This window comes from Balearica regulorum, chromosome 1 (assembly GCF_011004875.1).
Source record: "Balearica regulorum gibbericeps isolate bBalReg1 chromosome 1, bBalReg1.pri, whole genome shotgun sequence".
Taxonomy (NCBI): domain Eukaryota; kingdom Metazoa; phylum Chordata; class Aves; order Gruiformes; family Gruidae; genus Balearica; species Balearica regulorum.
This window is the reverse complement of record NC_046184.1, coordinates 154,838,156-154,857,519: the sequence shown is the minus strand read 5'-3', so window position 1 is coordinate 154,857,519 and position 19,364 is coordinate 154,838,156. Positions and strand designations below refer to the sequence as shown.

The window sequence follows — 19,364 nt, the reverse complement described above, 5'->3', positions numbered from 1 at the left end:
TATTACTATGCAAAACAGAGTAGAGGAATGAGAAATAAAACCAAATCTTAAAACACCTCCCCCCACCCCTCCCATGTTCCCGGGCTCAACTTCACTCCCGGCTTCAACCTCCTTCCCCTGTCAGCGGCACAGGGGGATGGGGAGTGGGGGTTACGGTCAGTTCATCACACGGTGTTTCTGCCGCTTCTTCATCCTCAGGGGGAGGACTCCTCTCATCGTTCCCCTGGTCCAACATGGAGTCTCTCCCACGGGCTACAGTCCTTCACAAACTGCTCCAGCGTGGGTCTCTCCCACAGGGTGCAGACCTTCAGGAGCAAACTGCTCCAGCGTGGGTCCCCCATGGGGTCACAAGTCCTGCCAGCAAACCTGCTCTGGCGTGGGCTCCTCTCTCCACGGGTCCACAAGTGCTGCCAGGAGCTTGCTGCAGCGTTGGCTTCCCACGGGGCCACAGCCTCCTTCAGGTGCCTCCACCTGCTCCGGCGTGGGGTCCTCCACGGGCTGCAGGTGGAATCTCTACACCCCCTCATCCTTCCTCCATGGGCTGCAGGGGGACAGCCTGCCTCACCATGGTCTTCACCACGGGCTGCAGGGGGATCTCTGCTCCGGCGCCTGGAGCACCTCCTGCCCCTCCTTCTGCACTGACCTGGGTGTCTGCAGAGTTTCTCACATCTTCTCACTCCTCTCTCTGGCTGCAAAAGCTCTCCCTAGGTTGTTTTTTTTCTTCTTAAATATGTTATCACAGAGGCGCTGATTGGCTTGGCCTTGGCCAGCGGCAGGTCCATCTTGGAGCTGGCTGGCATTGGCTCTGTCAGACACAGGGGAAGCTTCTAGCAGCTTCTCACAGAAGCCGCCCCTGTAGCCACCCCCCCCCCCCCCCCGCTACCAAAACCTTGCCACGCAAACCCAACACAGGTATTGGTACGAACCCAATTCTTCCCTCCATTGACTTGTACCGCTATGATGTTTTCTGCTTGGTCCACCTGTCAAGTCTTGGCATTTACACTGTTAAGGAATAAAAACAGTGGAGCAAATTCACCCTACCTTTTTATTTGTACAAATCTGAAGTTAGTGAAGTTGGAAGTATATAGTGACATGAACTGAAGCCTACAGTTACATTATACTGTGGTCCCCTTATGGTTGAGATAATTGGAGGACTTTTCCCCAAGAACTGAGGATTTCAGTGTTTATTTCTGTGCTGCTATAAAGTGTTCTCCAGGTGCCCTTGAGGGTAGTCACCTGTATATGTAACCTGCTTCCTAGCAATTGGGCTTAAGGATATTATTTAGCATGTCTCAGGGAAAATTTTCAGTGCACTTCTAGTTTACAGCACCTTGCAGAGGACACTTGGCAGAAGAATGAACAGAGTTGGTGTTTCCCGCAGCATCCAGTTATCCAGTGTGTCAGGATAGGGATGATGGTGATGACAGCAAAAAGAAACAGCTTGCAGTCTTTTTTTTTTTTGGGGGGGGGGGTGTTGTAACTGTACAGGCTATAATGTCTTTTGCACCAGGGAATTTGGGATTTGTAAGAGTGGCACAGTAAGAGAGGTATGATCACTGGGTACTAAATGATCATATTATTTCTGGGCGCTGCTGTGAAATACGGAGCAGTCTCAAGAGCACTCTAGAAGTAAATATGAAGCAGGTCATAGTAGAAATATTTTCATAAGGTAATCCCATTGGGTTTTCTCCTGCTGGTGATATTTTGGAGAGGGGGACCAAAGGAGACTGTTTCTCTGCATCCTAGATGTGTTGAACAGAACTTACCTGCTGTGAAGCCAAATATTCAATATATGCCATAATGATCCTTTAATTTCAGTGTAATGACTGTGTAATACTGATGGCAGCTTAAGTAGGTAACCCAAAGGAACCTCTGTAAAGATTTCCTCATGATTAACTCATTTGTCATTAACTGTGGTATAGAATTAATGTGGATTGAGAATTGCATCGCAATTTACCAGAATACAAGATGGAAAATAGCTAGTGAGCCATCTGACAAGGAAGATCTATCACTGCATGAGAATTAAAATCAGCAAAACAAATGACATTACTTGATATAGCTGCTGACCTAATGTTCCTTCAAGCATCTGAGAAGCATGATAATTCCAGTGCAAACACAAGTGTGTGTGTGTGTGTGTGTCTACATTACGCATAGTTTTAAATCACCCCTCCCACATTTTAAAAATACTTGACTAGTTAACTCGCTGGCGGCAGAGTTTCGAACACTGTTTGCCGTGACAGCTGTTTGGAAACCGGCTCTGTGGCAGGGATGAAACAGCCGGCTTCTGGCAGGTTGGCAGCAGGTCCTGGCAACAAAAAAGAGCTAACAAAGGGGAATGACCACGTCAGCTCAGAGGATCCCACGCGCTAACCCCTCATGGCTGTGCGGTAGTTAACGCTTGGTGCTGCATTGTCTGCTAGCTGAAGAACGTGGGAAATGCAGGTTAAGGTTTAGAGAGGGGCAGAGGCCCAAAGTTGATTGGGTTTGGACACGCAGCAGTTGTAAGCAGCTGGTCTGCTGTGGTTTAAGCTTATTATGTTCAGTTTAGTTTCACTGATTTTGTCCTTTCTTTTTTGACTTCATTATGTTATCTAGCCCACTGTCTGTCTTTGGGCACTTAGACTCACAGCATCTCGGGGCAAAGACTGCTCTCTCCTCCGTGCTTACAGTCCTGATAGATGGAGGCTTCCATCACCTCTTGAGGCCCCATTTAAAACTGATATAATTAATGATGTTTAATAATAACCAGCTTCTGTAGTGCTGAAGTGTATTTTTCTCATTTTTGTGCCACTTTGTGTATATCCTTTATGAATGTTCTTTCACTGAAAGCGATAGGATATTTTTATAACCTTGAACATACTTTTGGAGGCTCAAGGCTGTGGGGAAACCATGACTAGGCAAAAATAAAACTTTCACGGATGTGCAAACAGACTGTAAACGTAAGCACCTGATGGGATACAGTGGGGAAAAAAAGGCTCAGGCAGCTTGCAAAATGGACGTGTGCACACTCCCAAGTTTCAGTTAAGCCCTATCTCCAATTTTGCAGTGATTTCCATTTGAATGTGTGATTTCACATGAGTCTGAAGAAAGTGATATAAATCAGAAAATAAGTATGTCATCTTCCAGTTTGAACAGACTTCTATATTGTGCAAGAGAATGCCGTAGGCTTTCACACCCCAATAATCCTGTTCAGGAACTGAGGAAGAGTAGGACAAATCAGCAGGCTGGAGAGCATTTATAAAAGTACAAAGTGACTACTGCAGCTTTTAATTTCCTTAATAAACATAAAAGCTAAAGAGCTGGGCTTGGGATGCTTTTGGAAAAGCAATGACTTGATTTTAAAAAAAAGAGAAACCCAAGCCACGCTAATGTCGAAACCTGTCCGTTCTGCAGCCGTCCTGCAGACGCTACTCCCAGGAAAAGCGCCTTTGACTAATGTTTGTACCCTGAATGGGAAGAAGGGTGGTAACAGCAGGCTGTAGTCAACTGTAGTGAAAGATAAACTCTTGATTGGCAAACAGTTTTCTAAATTGTATTTGTATGTTGGTCTGGGCATAATTTTCTATTGTTACATTGCATGAGGAGCAGCGATATTATTCATGCAAATGAAATTTCCTTGTCTGTCTGTCATGATCCCCAGTCTTTTTCACAATGATACTGGAAGGGATACAATACAGATGCCTAATGTAATATTTAGCTTGTCTTCGATTTAATTAGAAGAATCCATTGGAATTTCTGTTTTGCAGGAAATAATACTTCTAAAAATCCTACAAGCCCTCCACAGAAGGGATAAAATTATTTAGGAATAAGATCATTTGTTCAATTTCTATAGGAAGCTGCAAACCCAAGACTAAAGTTCTTGGGCTCAGCCATTGTCTCCTGATTCTCCCAGGTCACTTGCTCACTGTCACCTCTAGCAGGAGTCAAGCAGTCTTGGGAGCCAGGACCTCCAGCACAGGGAACTTCTTGAGACAGTGACCTGCAAGACGCCTCTGTGGCAGGGCTTTCCTGGAACTGCAGTCCCTACAGACCTCAGGATTCATGATGTGGAGGCAGTCCAGATGGCAGGACTGCCTGGAGACACTGCAAGCTTTGTTCCCTTTCAGGTCAGCAGCCAAGCTGGCAGGAAACCTGGCAGGCTTTGGTAGGACCTGCTCCTCTTGCAGCCAAGTCATATATTGATCACTGCACTCTTGTCTGTTCTGGTGTTGTGTTGTATTTTGACCAGAAATTCTATTCTGGGACCTGAAAACCTTTCCAAAAAGAGGTTAGCTTAAATATGAAAGTTTCCACAAAAATTTCTGGTTTCTATGAATCAGCATTGTGCCCAAATCCCTACCCAACTCCTTTTTATCCTATTCCTAGCATGGGCTGCTGCATGACCGTCAGCTACAGTTCTCCATAGGGAGATGCTAGTTCCAAAATATCCCTTTTGATCTATTTGGAAATTAAGCAGAAGAAAAAAGCTGGGTCTTATACTCTCTGTACAGACTTACATCTGTCTGACATCAAATACTGGCCCTTCAAGGTAAGCCTGAAGTATGGCTTCTTTCTTACTCTGCCTTAAGATTTGGTACAAAAGCTAACCCTTAGTTTTTCTCATTTAACTTTCATATCTATTTTTTCCCTCTTCTCTGTATTTATGATGTTACACCACCCCCCTCTTTTTTCTTTTTAAGACATGAAACTACTTCCACTTGACGTTAGAAGTCAGATCCTTATAAACAAGGATCCAAGACATGGATTTCAGGAAAGTCATAGATTTGTTTGTTTATTTGTTTATTTTCATGAATGCTAATGAAATTTTAAAGGTGGCATAGTAGTCTAGCAATTTTTGGGTTTTCCTTTTGTTAAATTGAGGTGGCTTCTAGCCCAAAAGCAAACCATTTATGATGCTTAGTGGTGCTGGGATGGTTTGCCAGAATGGGTGTTGGAAATGGATTTTGTTGGTTGACGAGGAGGGGGGGGAAATACCCAACTAACATTTGACTAAAACTTTTGCTGTGAAAAAAGGTGATTGGCAACATGTTTTAAACAAACTTCAGAAAGATGACATCAGTGATGAATATTTGACAAAGAAAATGATTGTTTCAGTGAGCAAGTATGTGATTCTTTAGTCTTTGCTATGCTAAAGAGATTAACATTAAGACATTATAATTATAATTATAATTTGTTGTGGCAGCTATATTTAAAATCCATTCTTACTTGCTTCTTAATCTTTACCTTATGTATACTTCGTAACGAGGCATCAGGATTCTGGGTACTTTTTTTTTTGTTACTGTATTTAGAGAATATGGGATGATATACCAAGGATATAAACACGGGTCTTGTTTCTGTCTTGACTTTTATATTCCCTTGAAATCATTGCTTGCTATCCTTCAAACCACATCACAAATCTTGCCAGGATCAAAATTTACTTTCTTGCCAACATGGCCAGCAAAAATTTGACTGTGCAGTTTCATAAACTAGTTTTTACACTGTTTTGAAATTGGGCAGATGAACCTTATTGTTCTACCCTTATACATATATATATATATATAAAAAATCTTTTTTTCAGTGGTTTGTTTGGGTGTGCTCTGAAATCTCTGCACTTCTTCTTTAACTGTAACTGAACAAGTTCCTCTTGGATTTTTTTTTTTTTAATTGTACATTTTCTGAGCAGCGCAGTTAAATAAAAAAGCTTGTGCTGCAGCTTCTCCTGTCAGACTTAAAGAAACACATCTGACATGCTCCTTGGAAAAATGACCAAATGCTGTTCAGTTCCCTCTGACACAGTTTTTATTCACATCGTTAGTGGCCTTGGACTCAAGAGAACATCCCTGTATGAGCCCACCTGCCAGCAGCTTCAGTCTGCTACGACAATCTTGGGCTGCCTCAGGAATGCTGAAATAACCTTCAGAGCACCCTGCAATGTGCCCAGAAATATTTAAGCCTAGCACAGCAGCTTTTTACTGATTTGGCAAGTCTCCTGCTTTGAAGAGAAGACTCACACTTCTAGTCCCTGCCCCATCTTCATTCCTGTGCCCTCTATATTTCAGATTTTAGCAGCATCATAGCCTCGCTCCTGTCCTAGGAATGGATTTCCCCTACCAGACTTCGCTGGTGCTGTTCAATTTACCAGATTAGCCTGGTGCGTGGGATCCCAGAGTTGAGGAGAGGCTATGATTTAGGGCAGGTGCCACAAGTTAAAACACATTGCTGGTCTCCATGGGGTCCCAGGGCACACATCTTCTTTTACTTGGAAAGATGAAGAGTTTGGTCTTCTGTCACAGGTCACACCACCTTTAACAACACATTTTCTGTCATTTAACATGACCATTTCTCTCTTACTCACTGAGCCAATGTTACTGGTCAAGATAGGTGATGGTAAAGGACTTGGGGAAAAAAGTACTAAATGCTACCAGAAGGCAAGATAACATCCAGAATATAACCAAGAGCACAAGGTAACATCCAGAATATAACCAAGCCAGCTCATCATCTTCCGTCTCACAATGCTGGATGTGAAACACATTTTAAGTGTCATTTGCAGAAACTCGCATGGTCTGGAAAGGTGATTTCAGAATGTACTCTAGGTGGTACCAAGCATGCCAAGTGAAGACTGTGACTGCTATGGGTACACACAGTCTATGCCATGAAGTGTCAACATTGTGCCCTGTATAGATCTGGAGGCTAAGGTGGTCCTCTGACCAAAAAGATTTCCATATTATCAGACCAAGGTTAGTAGGTTCTCCATTGCAGAAACCTTTTATCTGTCTACTTTGATCCCAGTTTCTCAATTCAAGGGATGTTTTTCCCCATAACATCAAATCCTCTGTATTGGGTCTGGCTGGGATGGAGTTAATTTTCCCCACAGCAGCCCTCATAGTGCTGTGCTGTGAATTGGTAGCCAGCAAGGTGTTTGTAACACACCAGGGTTTTGGCTGCTGCTGAGCAGTGCTGGCACAGCATCGAGGCTGTCTCTCCAACTTTCCCCCCTCATCAGATCATTAATTTAAAAAAAAAAAAAAATTGAATGTCTATTTGGAAATGCAAAAAGCCATAAGATTATATTGTAGGAGTTGCTGTTTGTTTTACTAAAAAGTTACATAACTTTTTCACTTTAAGACCAAATATTTAATATAATTTGTACAGATCACAACTGGTGTCCTGGTGATATCTCTGCCCTTTTGATTACACAGCCTGACTTTGCTGTCCTCATGCACCCAGATTTCGCATTATATCAGTGGGAATTTCACACAAGAGACCTCATAAAATAAGAGCATTCTTGAATATACATTCCACTGTAATACTTTGGTTATAAAAAGGCTTTGATTTAAAAACCAGCCAAATAAATAAAAATCTGATTTTGTAAGAGCAAACACTGAGGATTAATTTCATCTGTAAAGAAACTGCACAAGATCTTATATGTAATGCAAGCTCTACCTAATCCCCTCTGCAGTACATGTTAGCATTCCTGCCTTATGTTTGCTGCTATTACTTATTCGATTTAGTATTATCCTAACTCCAGCTTACTGCACATAATACTTCCAGGCATGGTTTCCAAGATAATGTACTCTAATTAAATAATTGCCCGTGTATTTTCAGTATATGATATTTTCCTTTCTTTAAAATGATTGTTGTTGCTATTACATGATCTAATAACAAGATTGTCTTACACAGAATAACCTAAAAATAACTTACTTGATTTTACAAAATGACATCCTAAAAAAATCTGAGTTTAATGATCTGAAGGTGCAAAATCTTTTCCCAGCACTCGTACCCACTGTAGACAGGATTACTCAAAAGCCTTTTCTAATCTGAAGGTCTCCTCCTTTGCAGCCACATCTCTTTAATGATCTGATGCAGCATGTTGAAGACTAGTTCTTGCTCATATGCTTTTTTTTTTCCTTTACTCTCAGATTTTTCCATGTCTGTCTTTCGTTCTTAGATCTCTCCTAATGTTATCTGGGCATCATTCATGATTCTTATCAAAAGCTGTTAATGATTTTCTAGTCAGGCAAAAAATGCTTTCTCTGACATCTTTGCCCTGTGCCTTAGGTTATGAAACTTTCCTATGTTCATGTGGTAGTGACTTCTATCCCATCAGGTAAAACATTCTTCCTTACCACTGTAAACAACAATAATTCATGAAATCCAATGAAATTATGCAGGTTTAAAGATATCAGCAGTGTCAGCCACGAGGTGAAGAGAAATGTAATGCAAATTGTATTGGTTTATATAGTGTTTTGTACTTTTCTCTCAGTCTTTGTGCATTGAAGGGAGCTAAGCATGTCAGAAAGTAGCAGAGGGTGCTGTATGAAGGAGCAAAGTTTCTTGAAATAGGTGGCTTCAACTCTTAGGATTAAGATCATATAAAGCAGGCTGAGGACACTTGAGGACAGCTGAAAGTGTCAAATAAACTCAAAGCAAAGTTACTTCTGCTGTCAACAGGAGTCACACCTGGTGCTTCCTCTGTAAAACAGAAACTGCCAAATAATCTCTATTCTGTGTTTAAAAATGGTTTAATTTTTCCAGTAACAGAGAAAACATAGCTAGTATTTTGGATGGGTAGCAAATAAGCAACTGTAGTAATCTACTGTCAGAGCTGTTCATATATTTCGTAGGAACAGAACATATGTTGGACTCATAAAATGACTTTGGAAACAGGTAATGATTTTTTCTTCATTTGAACAAAGCAGAAAAAATAAAGCCAGAAACTCAAGTTACACATTTTACAGGTGTTTTCTTTCATTTTACACATAAGAGTTTTCACTTGAGAACACTTGGATGTTTAAACAGCCTGTATGTTTTCCGGAAATGAAAGCTTCTCCAAACTGTTCAAGTTGTTCAGAGATTCAAAGATAGTATTGAAGCTGATTGGCACCCCATTTTCTGCAAATGTACAGGTCATGTCCTTGTGCTTATGATTTTCATAAAGGTTACTGTGGAATGGGAGAGGTATATTCCCACTGATGACACTTCCCATTTTATAGTAAGTGTTCGTTTCTGCAATAGGTAAAGTTATACCCAGTTCACAGCAGTTTTCTCTATGCAGAAACTTCTGAAAAATGACTTTTTTTTAGGTCTGTACCCTTCCTTCATGGTCAAAGACATGAAAGGCCTGGAAGATGCATGCATCTGGTGCCTCGTACTCATGCATAGTGGTATGTATGTCTCGGGTAACTTTACACAGGGCCTTTTCCAGCCTGAAACATGAGGGGCAAGATGGGCTGGTCAGTGAGACGGCAGTTCTGATGACTGATTGCAGCTGTAGCACCTACGTGAAGAATCAAAGGAGAGGTTGAGGTGCTGTATTTTAGGGCAGAGATGTACTATTTGACGGGGCTCTGAATTCAGTGGGCTCTTGGGGCACCAAGGTGGGACAGGTTGTAGCAGTAAGTTATGCTTTAAAAACCAGCAGCTTGAGAGCTCTGCTAAAGCTCTGGCAGCATAACAGCATGACTCGTTCTTCCTCACCCTTTGGAGGCTGAAGGTACTTGACTGCACACATAACAACAGTATTGGTGAGAGGGCAAGGCAGAAGGACTGTGGTGGGACAGTACCCACTACAGTTCCCACAGATGCTCAGTAAAATTCCCCTAGCCATTTGCATTGTGTTCCTTAAGGGAAGAAAGGATAGAAAACCACAAATATGATCATAAATTTCATGGAAGATGTGCACCCACGTAGAGAGGTATGCTTCAGAGCAGGGGCTAGAAAGATGGTACTACCAAGTGTTTCAAGCCCAGTATGCTTTTCCTGTGGACCAGATCATATCCGTGAAATGGAAAATACCCATCACGGTCAAGGAGGCAAATAGCAATTTACAATTCCACTTCAGTTCTGAATAAATTAATAAATAATTCCCCCCCCCAGTCATGTGGCTTGTTCAGGAGAGAAGTTTTCAGTAAATTAGCAGCATCACAATCTTTGTACACTTTTCCATAGATTATGATTTATATATTATTTTCTGTGATTATGTATACTATGTCTGCTACAAGTAGCTCCCTATTCATTTTTTGCTTCCAGCTTCTTGAAAATAATGTCTTTTTGATAATATATGATCTCTGTATAATGTGATGTTAGTTCTTCAGCACTCTTCTTGACATCTCCACATGAACATACAGCTTCATACTACTTTCATGTGAAACTTTGGTGTCAGTTATTTGTCTAGCTTACTTCCAACCCTTGACATCTAAATCTTATCTGTGAAACATCTGTCCTTCATCTCTCAGCTGCTGTTAAATAACATGAATCATCTGAAATAACTAAGCTTTCCTTCCCTAGTTTATCAACAAAGAGCTGCAATGCTGTAGAAAGTTAGACAGTCTTCGTGCTGCCTTTCAAAACTTCAGTATTAACATAGTTAAATTGTCTTCCTTGATGGTTATTATTCCTTTCAGATGTAGATCTGAACAGAAACTGGAAGGAATATAGTCTAGCTCTCACACTGATTTTCTTCTGAATACTTCATACTCTATAAATACGAACACTGATGTTCTTTGTGGTGTTCCTACAAGGGGATAAGTACAATTGGGTCATCCAAGAGCAGTAGATGGACCATGACATTACCTATTCAAACAGTAGCCTGTGTGTGTTTGCCAGCAAATCTCTCTGTGCACAACAAACCTACTGTTTTAGCCAGTTATACAAGAGATTTTGTCCTCAGATTTTGTTTAAAAGTTTCCTTGAGAAGATTAATTTATTTGTATGAATATTTATTAAAAGGACCAATGAGATACAGGAAATCGACTGTAGAGATGCTCATTGTTAGAAGAAGAGTGTGTTATTAACTCAACATACTAATCAGCAGGAATATTCCACAAGTGCCCTTCTTGGTACACAACCAGACAGTGAGTGGCCGAAACAGCTAAGTGGAAGGGCTATGTTCCTTGCCAGGGAGGAGCTGCCTCCTTCTTTTGGCTAAAAGGTATAGTAGGATGAGAAGAAAAATACAACTTAAAGGCACAAAACCAGTAAAAGATTACAGTGGGGCCTTCATGGTCAAGGATTCTGGAAGATTTTTGAGAGATATTTTAGAAAATGAAGCTTGGGCAAGAAAGAGACTGTTACTGTATGTAAGGGAGTATCATGCAAACAGTCAAAATGGAGATGTAGTCTTAGGCTAATGCATGTCAAAGCACCTCGCTGCTATCAAACCTCTGGTCTCCTCTCCCGCAAATTTTCACTGGAGAGAAAAAAAAGTTTTTCAACCAGGATAGACACGTTGCTGCAGTTCCCCAGCTGTAGCACTCCTGTCCTATCCATCTCTGCCTCATTTCAGTCAGCTACAGCTCTGCCCCTCCTGACCCACCAAGGCTTTTCACCATCACTCAGTTTTGCCTTCTCCTATGTTCCAGCCCATCATTGCCCTAGGAGGTATCTGATAATGAGGAGGAGGATTGCTTCTATGTCTTACAGCAAGATTCTCATCAAATGTCATCATCAGTGACTGATAAGCTATCTCCTGCCTGCAATACACAGAGCAGGACTGTGGTGAGCCAAGGGCCTGCAGATTTCTGCTTTACCTCCCTACTTGCCCTGGCTGCGCTGCTGCTGTGTTGGGAGACATGGTGGGTGGGCTGAGCCAACACCTGAGGGCTCCTGTCCCCAGCTCTGCTCTCCATGGGGCAGCTGCCCCAGCCTGTGAGTCTAAGGGAGGTGGCCACCTGGAGCTGGACTGATGGATGTGCTTGGGAGAGCCCTACAGCTGTCAGCCAGCCCGCCACCCTTCTCTGTGGTTTCTCTGTCCTTCATGTGTTTGGAGCAGCTGGTGGGGGTGCAGAGCGAACAGCTGCAGATTTGGCTTTCTCTTCCATCATGACCAACGCGGGGTGTATTCACCAGAGCAGGACTAGAAGGACTACACCCTACCTTTCTCTTGCCTTCACTTCTCTGATACTGTCATCCTGACCACTGGCAGTGTTTTCCAGCACCACTTTTTAACATTCTGCTGATAAAATAGGGAAAAAACTAATGTCAAGTCTCTAGGATGTGATCTTATGAAGAAGAGCCAGAAGAGTACAATACAAACTGCCTCAAATTGGAAAGTAAATAAAACCCCCAACATTTGTTGTTTAAAACCTGGACTGTTTCCCATTTTTGGGAAGGAAAACATTTCTTTGTGCGCTGTGTACCTCTGTGAGTATGGGGAAGAATCAAGGGAAAGAAAAAGGTCTGCAAAAAAGGTGGTAGCTTCCAACCATTTATCTCTGGCAGTGGGCCATGGATTATTTGTTGCAGAAGAGTAGCTAGTAACTCTGCTTTTAACAGCTAAGATACTCTGAGTGCACTTTGCTCCCTTCATGTATCTGTTTCAAGGAGAGCATTTTTGAACTATTCAGTCTGTTTTCCACTCATTGTCATTTTTTGCGACAACTCGGAGAGCATCTTGGTGAGCTGCAGGGCTCTCAGTCTACAGGTGGAGGATCGCCAGGAAGCCAAGGGCTGCCAGCTCATCTGAGAAATAGCATGAGGTAGCTAACAGGCAGCTACGACTGGTAGCAGTGTGTTTGCTTATGCTGGTAACCTAGATGCTCACTAAAAGTCCTTTTACCTCCCGTATTAAGATCATCATCGTTTTTACTAATGTAAAGTACTTTGATGTTGGCTAACTACCTTGAAATCACTTGCAGTTTAAGATAATTGTAAATAAAAATATTTATTTACACTATACAAAATAGATTATAATTTCAAATATTTATACAAAAGAAGGAAACAATAAGAAAAATAACAGCAAAAGCAAAAATAACTATTAATCTGTTGCTAAAAAGGTGAAATCTGAAAAACCTCCTTCCTTTTGTCCATCTGACTTGCTGCAGAAGATTTCCTGAGCTGTGTAGTCAAAGGCACTGCTTTTTTGCCTTATGTCTCAGATTGCATTCATCAGATTGCACCCTTCCTGGTGAGGAGTACCACCTTTTAGTGCCCGTCTCTTCTTTTTTCCTTTTTTTTTTTTTTTTTTTTTGAGTTCTGCAGGGATCCCAGTCACATTTATGCCTCTTCGGCGTAAATTAATATGTCACTTACCCAGGACGTAGGTCCTGAACCCTCCTGAGATACAGTGTCCATTTGGCACATCTTTACTCCATAGGTCTATTATCAGCAGCTTAACTCAGTGGGGAAAATCTTCCTGCCAGCCTTGTCACCCCTCATCTCACTGTGAAATGTCTGCATCTACTAAGTCATATTTTTCTATCACCTTTTAAACTGATTAACATATTTCATGCCAACATGTAAGTGGGACTTTTGCGCACAGCTCATTACCAGGTGCTGACTGAGACCAGGTACAAAGATGTTTAACCACTCTGAGATGAGAATACCTATAGGTTAACTGATCTCCTAAGTTAGTCTTGGAAGGAGTCTGTTTAATCACTCTTTAACCTGTGCCAACTTTGAGGAATTCTAACTGTGGTTATGCATTTTAGACTGAACCACAGAAAACCAGTTATAACTTGTCTTCTGTATTATGTATGGTATCCTAATCAAAAGGAGAAAAAAGCCAGAGGCACGCACAAAAAAAGAAAATTCATAATATCACAAAGCTTTGGACCTTTCTGTATTATTATTATGTCTATGTGCTGAGCCTTTATAGCTTTTTTCATGTTTAAAGTCCATTTTTGAAATTTGCTTCTGATGATTAAATGCATCCTAATATGAAAGTGTCTTTAGCAAACACTGTAAATATGTGTTGGTTTCAGACGCTATAATTAGGTTCAGCAAATGCCAACATTTTTTAGCAGATGTGATCAGTTTTCTCCTTAAAACATATGGAACTGAATTCAGTAAACCTATGTTAATGCAACATTTGATTTATGTACATGGAAGACCCAAAAATCCAGAAGGACTGTCAGTAAAAGGTGCTGAGCCATCCACTCTTGAGTTCAGCCAAGGCCCTAAGATCAGATCTAGAGCTGGTGAGAAAAATCCCACTAATTTCTCTGGTCAAATTAGCATTACCTACTGCTATGTTGTCCTTGAATTTGACAAAAATATGTTGGTAATGATAAGGAAAAGTGGTTTTGAAATGACAAAGATATTGAGAAATGGATAAATGCATAGTCTCCAGTTAGCACCAAGTTCAACGGGAGCATTGGAAAGATGTTAAGCAAATTAGTCTTGGTGTGCTATGCATAATTGCTAATTCTTTTTTCCAACATAGCTAATTTATGTCATTTTCCAATAATCTTAGGTCATTCACTTTAAAGGGTTTAGCTTTTCTCCCTTTGAAGGCAATGACAGAACCCCTACTGATTTTGAGGTTAAAATCTGAGAATTCTGAAAGAATGGTTTATAGTCAGTGCCAACTTGTGTGGCTTTCTCTTCTTCTAAGAATTTACAGCGTTGAGCGACGATTCTTGGAGATTTCAACATAATGTATTTTGGCTAAAGAGTGAAGGAAATAACTTCTCATGCAGTTTGCCCTCTGCCAGGATGGCAAGGTGCTGAATACTTCTTTTCTTTCTCAGGGAAAACTCTGCTATAAATGAAAGCAAAAATACCACCTTATAAATTGTTTGGAATGATGTGATTTACCCCGCTGGATAATTCTTCATTATAGACATGCTTTACCCTATTATGTTTGTGCATTTCTTTTTTGTTACTTTCTGAAGTGTCCCTTGCTATTTGAAATAAAGGGTAATTACCATTGTATTTCCAAGAAAAGAATATTAGAATAGTAACTACTTTTCTAATTCAGTGTTTGATTGAAAGAAGTAAGTGTTCATTTGAGAGCAAAGAAATGAATCTTCTGTTTGTTATGAACAGCCAGCCATTCCAGTAAGAAAAGAAATGCATTATTCTGTAAGAATAGGTTCCACAGATTTTCAAATCATTGGGAAATGAAATATAACATGAAGTACATTATTATAAAATAGAAAAACTGGGTTCCAGCTATCTGAATTTTCATTAAATTTAGATAGTGTACTGACATTTATTGCTGCTCTAGTGGTACGTGCAGTAACTGTACAAAGATACCTTACTCTTTGCTTGTTCATGTGTAAATCAGGTGCTCACTGAATTGAGGAATTTTGTCTTTATTTTTCATGTTTGCACAAAACACAGAAATCTGACCTGAATATTTCATTTATTTCTGTTTGGAGGAACTGATTATCAAGGCATCTTGTATTTATTGATTAATCCTCAGCACTTTCTGCGCCATTCTCAGTCTGTGTTTGGGGAATCCTTCCTTCTTCTCTTTTTACTCACTGGCGTCTCAGCTGTGACCTGTCCACTGCCCACATGGGAGAAGTTCTTTTCCACCATCTTTCTGACTGCCTTCGTTTATAGCCTCACTGACTGACCTTAATTTGACCTCAGATAATTTTATTAAAGTTATATTGGTTTACTGCTTTCTTAGTGTTGTTTGGACATCCCTATAATAGTCATCTTACCATTCCTCTGTTTCCTAGCTTCTTTATATACCTCTCTCATTCCCCCTCTCCTTCCCCTAACAGCTGCCTAATTCTTGTCAGCTCCTTATTTATTCTCTGCTAATTTGAGAATGAGATGTAATTCTATTATGTTCATGCTGAGTGCAGTAAATTCTGCATCTCTCTCTCTTGTTCACTGAGTTTATCTACTTGTCCATGTCATCTTCAAGCTGTATCATGGTATCTTACATCATGTCAAAAGTTCTTATCATCATACCCTTTGATTTGATTATCGTTCTCATCAATTCAGACTCTCACCTGGTCTCTGTAGTCAGAATGATGGATTCCTTAAGCACTGATGCAGACAAATTAACAAGAGGAAATAAATAAATAAATAAATACAGCCATCAGAGACTGGAGAAGGTGCAGAATCAGAGTGACCGTCCCAGCTGTGTGTTGCTACACTGTGCACATCTGGCAGCATTGTCAATTTATTAAAAGTGACATATATTTTTTCCACACCTTGCACTCCTTCCCTCCCTAAACCCCATTTCTGCTCTGTGCTTCATTCATAAGGAAAAATTGGGAGCCAAGTATGCATTAGCAAGTTGTGCCGAGTTACGTGAAGAATGGAGTGCAGAAAGGCTCTGAAAAAGAAGCGATGTTGTATTTAGCATGAGATAAAAAGGACAGTAGAAAGATCAGACAATAAAATAGGTCTTGCATAGATCTTTTTGTCTAATTTTAGTCTTTGCTTTTCAGATTGTCTTTTATATAATTTAATAATATCCTATTTTGATTACAGTATTTATATTGAAACAATTATGTACATCATCATTGTCAGTACAATAAAAGCTGCCCAATATTCATGTTGTATTGACAGAACTCCCCTCAGTAGCTTGTAATTTCAGTTAAGATTTAGATCTAAGATTTATTCTGTTCTATGTCTATAGCACTTGCATATGCTGCATTGGTTGTTATTTTGGATGTCATGACTGGCTAATTTAAAATACTGCCACTTTGCCATCCCTTACAAATCTTCAACATCGATTCTTTTTTTTCTTTTTTCTTTTTTTTTCTGTTTTTTTTCCTCCTCCCCCCCCCCCGCCTTTGGAACATCTAGTATTATGTTTATCTCTGAAATCACCAATTGCCACAACATCCTCTGTGCTGTCCTGCAGTCTGATTCCGTCACTTCTTCAGCTTTTTCAACTGTCCAAGTTGGGTTTTTTTCCTAAATTAGGAACGCTTTCTATCTTAACTTCTTCTGCAGTCATTCCAAGTTTCCTTTACTTATACTTCAAGATTTACGTTGTTGCAGTAGCATTTGCCCTGATAAAGGATATACACAAATTCCTCTGTTCTATTCTTGGCTTTTTATCCATCCTCTAGTGTGGTCATTATTTGTCTCCTGGTTTTAAAATTATCTAACCCATTAGAAAAGGGAAAAAAAAAAAAAAAAAAAAAAGGAATACAATGCAGTGAGTCATGTAATTTGCTAATTATGAGGAGAATAACAATATACTTTTCATGTTGAACTGAATTCTTATCTTTGTCTATCTCTTTCCTGAATATTATAACTTTAAAAACAAACAAAAAAGCGCTATCTGATCATATAACAACTCCTTATATGGAAATTCATGAGGGTTTTTTTCCATTTTTTCTTGTGCTGGTGGTTGTGATGACTGCCGTGTTTTTCTGCTTACAATTTTAACATGTCTTGATAGTTTCTTTTCAGTCTCATAAGGGGCTTTTCATATAAAAAGTCTGCAGCTCTTCTCTGTAACATCCTTACATCAAATCTAGTAAGAAATCTAATTTTAAAAACCATGTACACAGATTGTAATGAAGAATTCATTATCAAGTCACTACCAGTGCCAAAGATAGGATCAACCATATATGAGACTATTGGGATTTCTTTCTTGTATTTGGCCTTGTTATTACTCTGTTCTGGGCTCTCCCACCACAAGTGGTAGCTTCTTCATCTCATCCAGTTAAGGAACTGCTGAAGAGGTCTACACACAGCCTAAAAATGGTCATTTTCGGTGTGGGAGGAAGCAAGTAGTTGTCTTAAAAGGCACATAACTTCTATTGGTAATTTTGCAAACTTCATCAAATACTTAGTAATAATGTCCTGTGATTTTAATCTACTGTTTCCAATCCATTAAAAAATAATTATGGATTAATTCACCCAAATACATTCAGTTACAACAGTAAATGGAGAAGAAGAAAAAGAATTTTTTCACTTTTCTTTGTCTGTAAGGGTTTGATCCAGTTGTAGAAGAATGGGAGGAAGGTTGCCTACTTCTTGAAAAGTCAGAGCATTTCCAGTAAAACTGGAAAGGAGGAAATTGTGCAAAGGTTGGAGGAAGAGAAGAGGAAAAGTTGTCTGGTTCTCTAGAGGTCAACCACACTCTGAGTGATCGATTGAGTGATTAGATTTGATCTGTTGCTGCTATCTATGGAGCAAACTTCACATCCATCTTACAGACCAGTTCATCTGAAAATTTATTCGGATAAACTGCTGTGTTTTGTTCTGCTGTGACACACATAGAGAAAATTAGTATGGAGTCTTTCTTGCTAAGTATCTACATCTGCTATGGCTCATCCCTGGCTTCCTGATGAGCATACAACTACCAGATGTTATCTGAAGAGTGGCTTGTTGGCAGCTGGATAGCATGGCCAAGGATTGATTGCTAAGCAGTATCACTTGTCAAAATATATAAGCAATGTTAACGTTACTCAGCATTCTGTTTTTTTTTTTGTCTGCAGTCTTAAACCCATAAATAATGCAATGAAATTGTAACATCTGAAGGAATATAGCAAGCTTTGTTGCACTGAATGAAAATGGCATAAATGGGGAGCATCTGTCATATTTTTAAAACCAGTAGTTATGGTGTTTTTCTTGTCATTCAAATTGCTTTCATATAGTTCTGCATTTCTCCATCAAATCTCACAGTTATATGTGAATTATAACATATTAAGATGATGAAAATATTAGATGTTGAGTTGTTTGCAGCACTGGAAGACAAAACAAAATATTTACATGACATGAATACAATACAGCACATCAGTTCTTGGCAGCAAGACATTATTTTAAGCAGTGTTTTTGTTTGCTAGGTTATTGTAGGAAACATTTCATAGGTGCTTTTTCTTAGACAAGCTTTGAGCCTTGAAAATTAGGATGTAGAAGCAGTGTCTACTCTGAGAGGACGATCCGTAAATGTGTGTTTATCTTAAGACAAATCACTGTCCTACTGATGGCTGACCAGTTCCAAGATTCTACTTTAAAAATGTCTAATTTCATTGAATGCTGGATTTGTACATAACATGAAAGCAGCTCTTTTCTTTCTATAGGGAGAGGCAGCGAGGAATTTTTCCAGAAGGGCTAAATGTATGTTGTTTTCTGACCTTGATTCTGTTTTCTCTCTATTTTTGGTAAGCTGGACAAAACCAAATACATTAATATTGCTTTATCACCAGGTCTAATACCAGCTCAGTCTTTGTCCCTCAGTCTAAGTACACTTGTGCTTCTTTGTAGACTTAAAGACTGGCATAGTCTTCTTGAAAGCTGTGGGGCTGTGAGTGAAAACGTGCCTATGTTCCCTAATGTTCAGAGAAAGCAGTTTTACAGTGCCCTTCGAGCTTGTCCAGATATACTTCTGTAGTTTATATGGTTGGATTTTAAGTGTCATTAATATCTTTTGGTTTTTTCTTCAGAATTCCTTTTTCATTGCTGGAGTTCAGTCAGGAGAAAATATCTAACAGGACTAACATCGCTCTTCTTGTGAATAAGCAAATTGTGCAATTTGCTTTGTAAAATCACTGACCATGAAATATTCCCTCCTTTGGACTCATCTCAGAATCCTAAATCTTTCTTTTTGTTCTCACACCTGAAATCTTTGCTTATGACATGGGCATCCACCACCATGAATGCTGCAATTTCTTCTCTGTCTGTTCTTTCCTTACTTTCCAGCCTAGCAAAAGGTTGCAGTGGAAATCATGTGTCTTCCC

At 39.9% G+C, this 19,364-nt stretch overlaps 1 protein-coding gene across 2 annotated transcripts in view; it reads left to right on the top strand.

Annotated features, from left to right (window-relative positions):
* Window positions 1-19,364, top strand: part of MYO16 (myosin XVI) — a 406,643-nt gene that overhangs the window by 60,578 nt on the left and 326,701 nt on the right. The gene's annotated exons all lie outside the window — the stretch shown is intronic.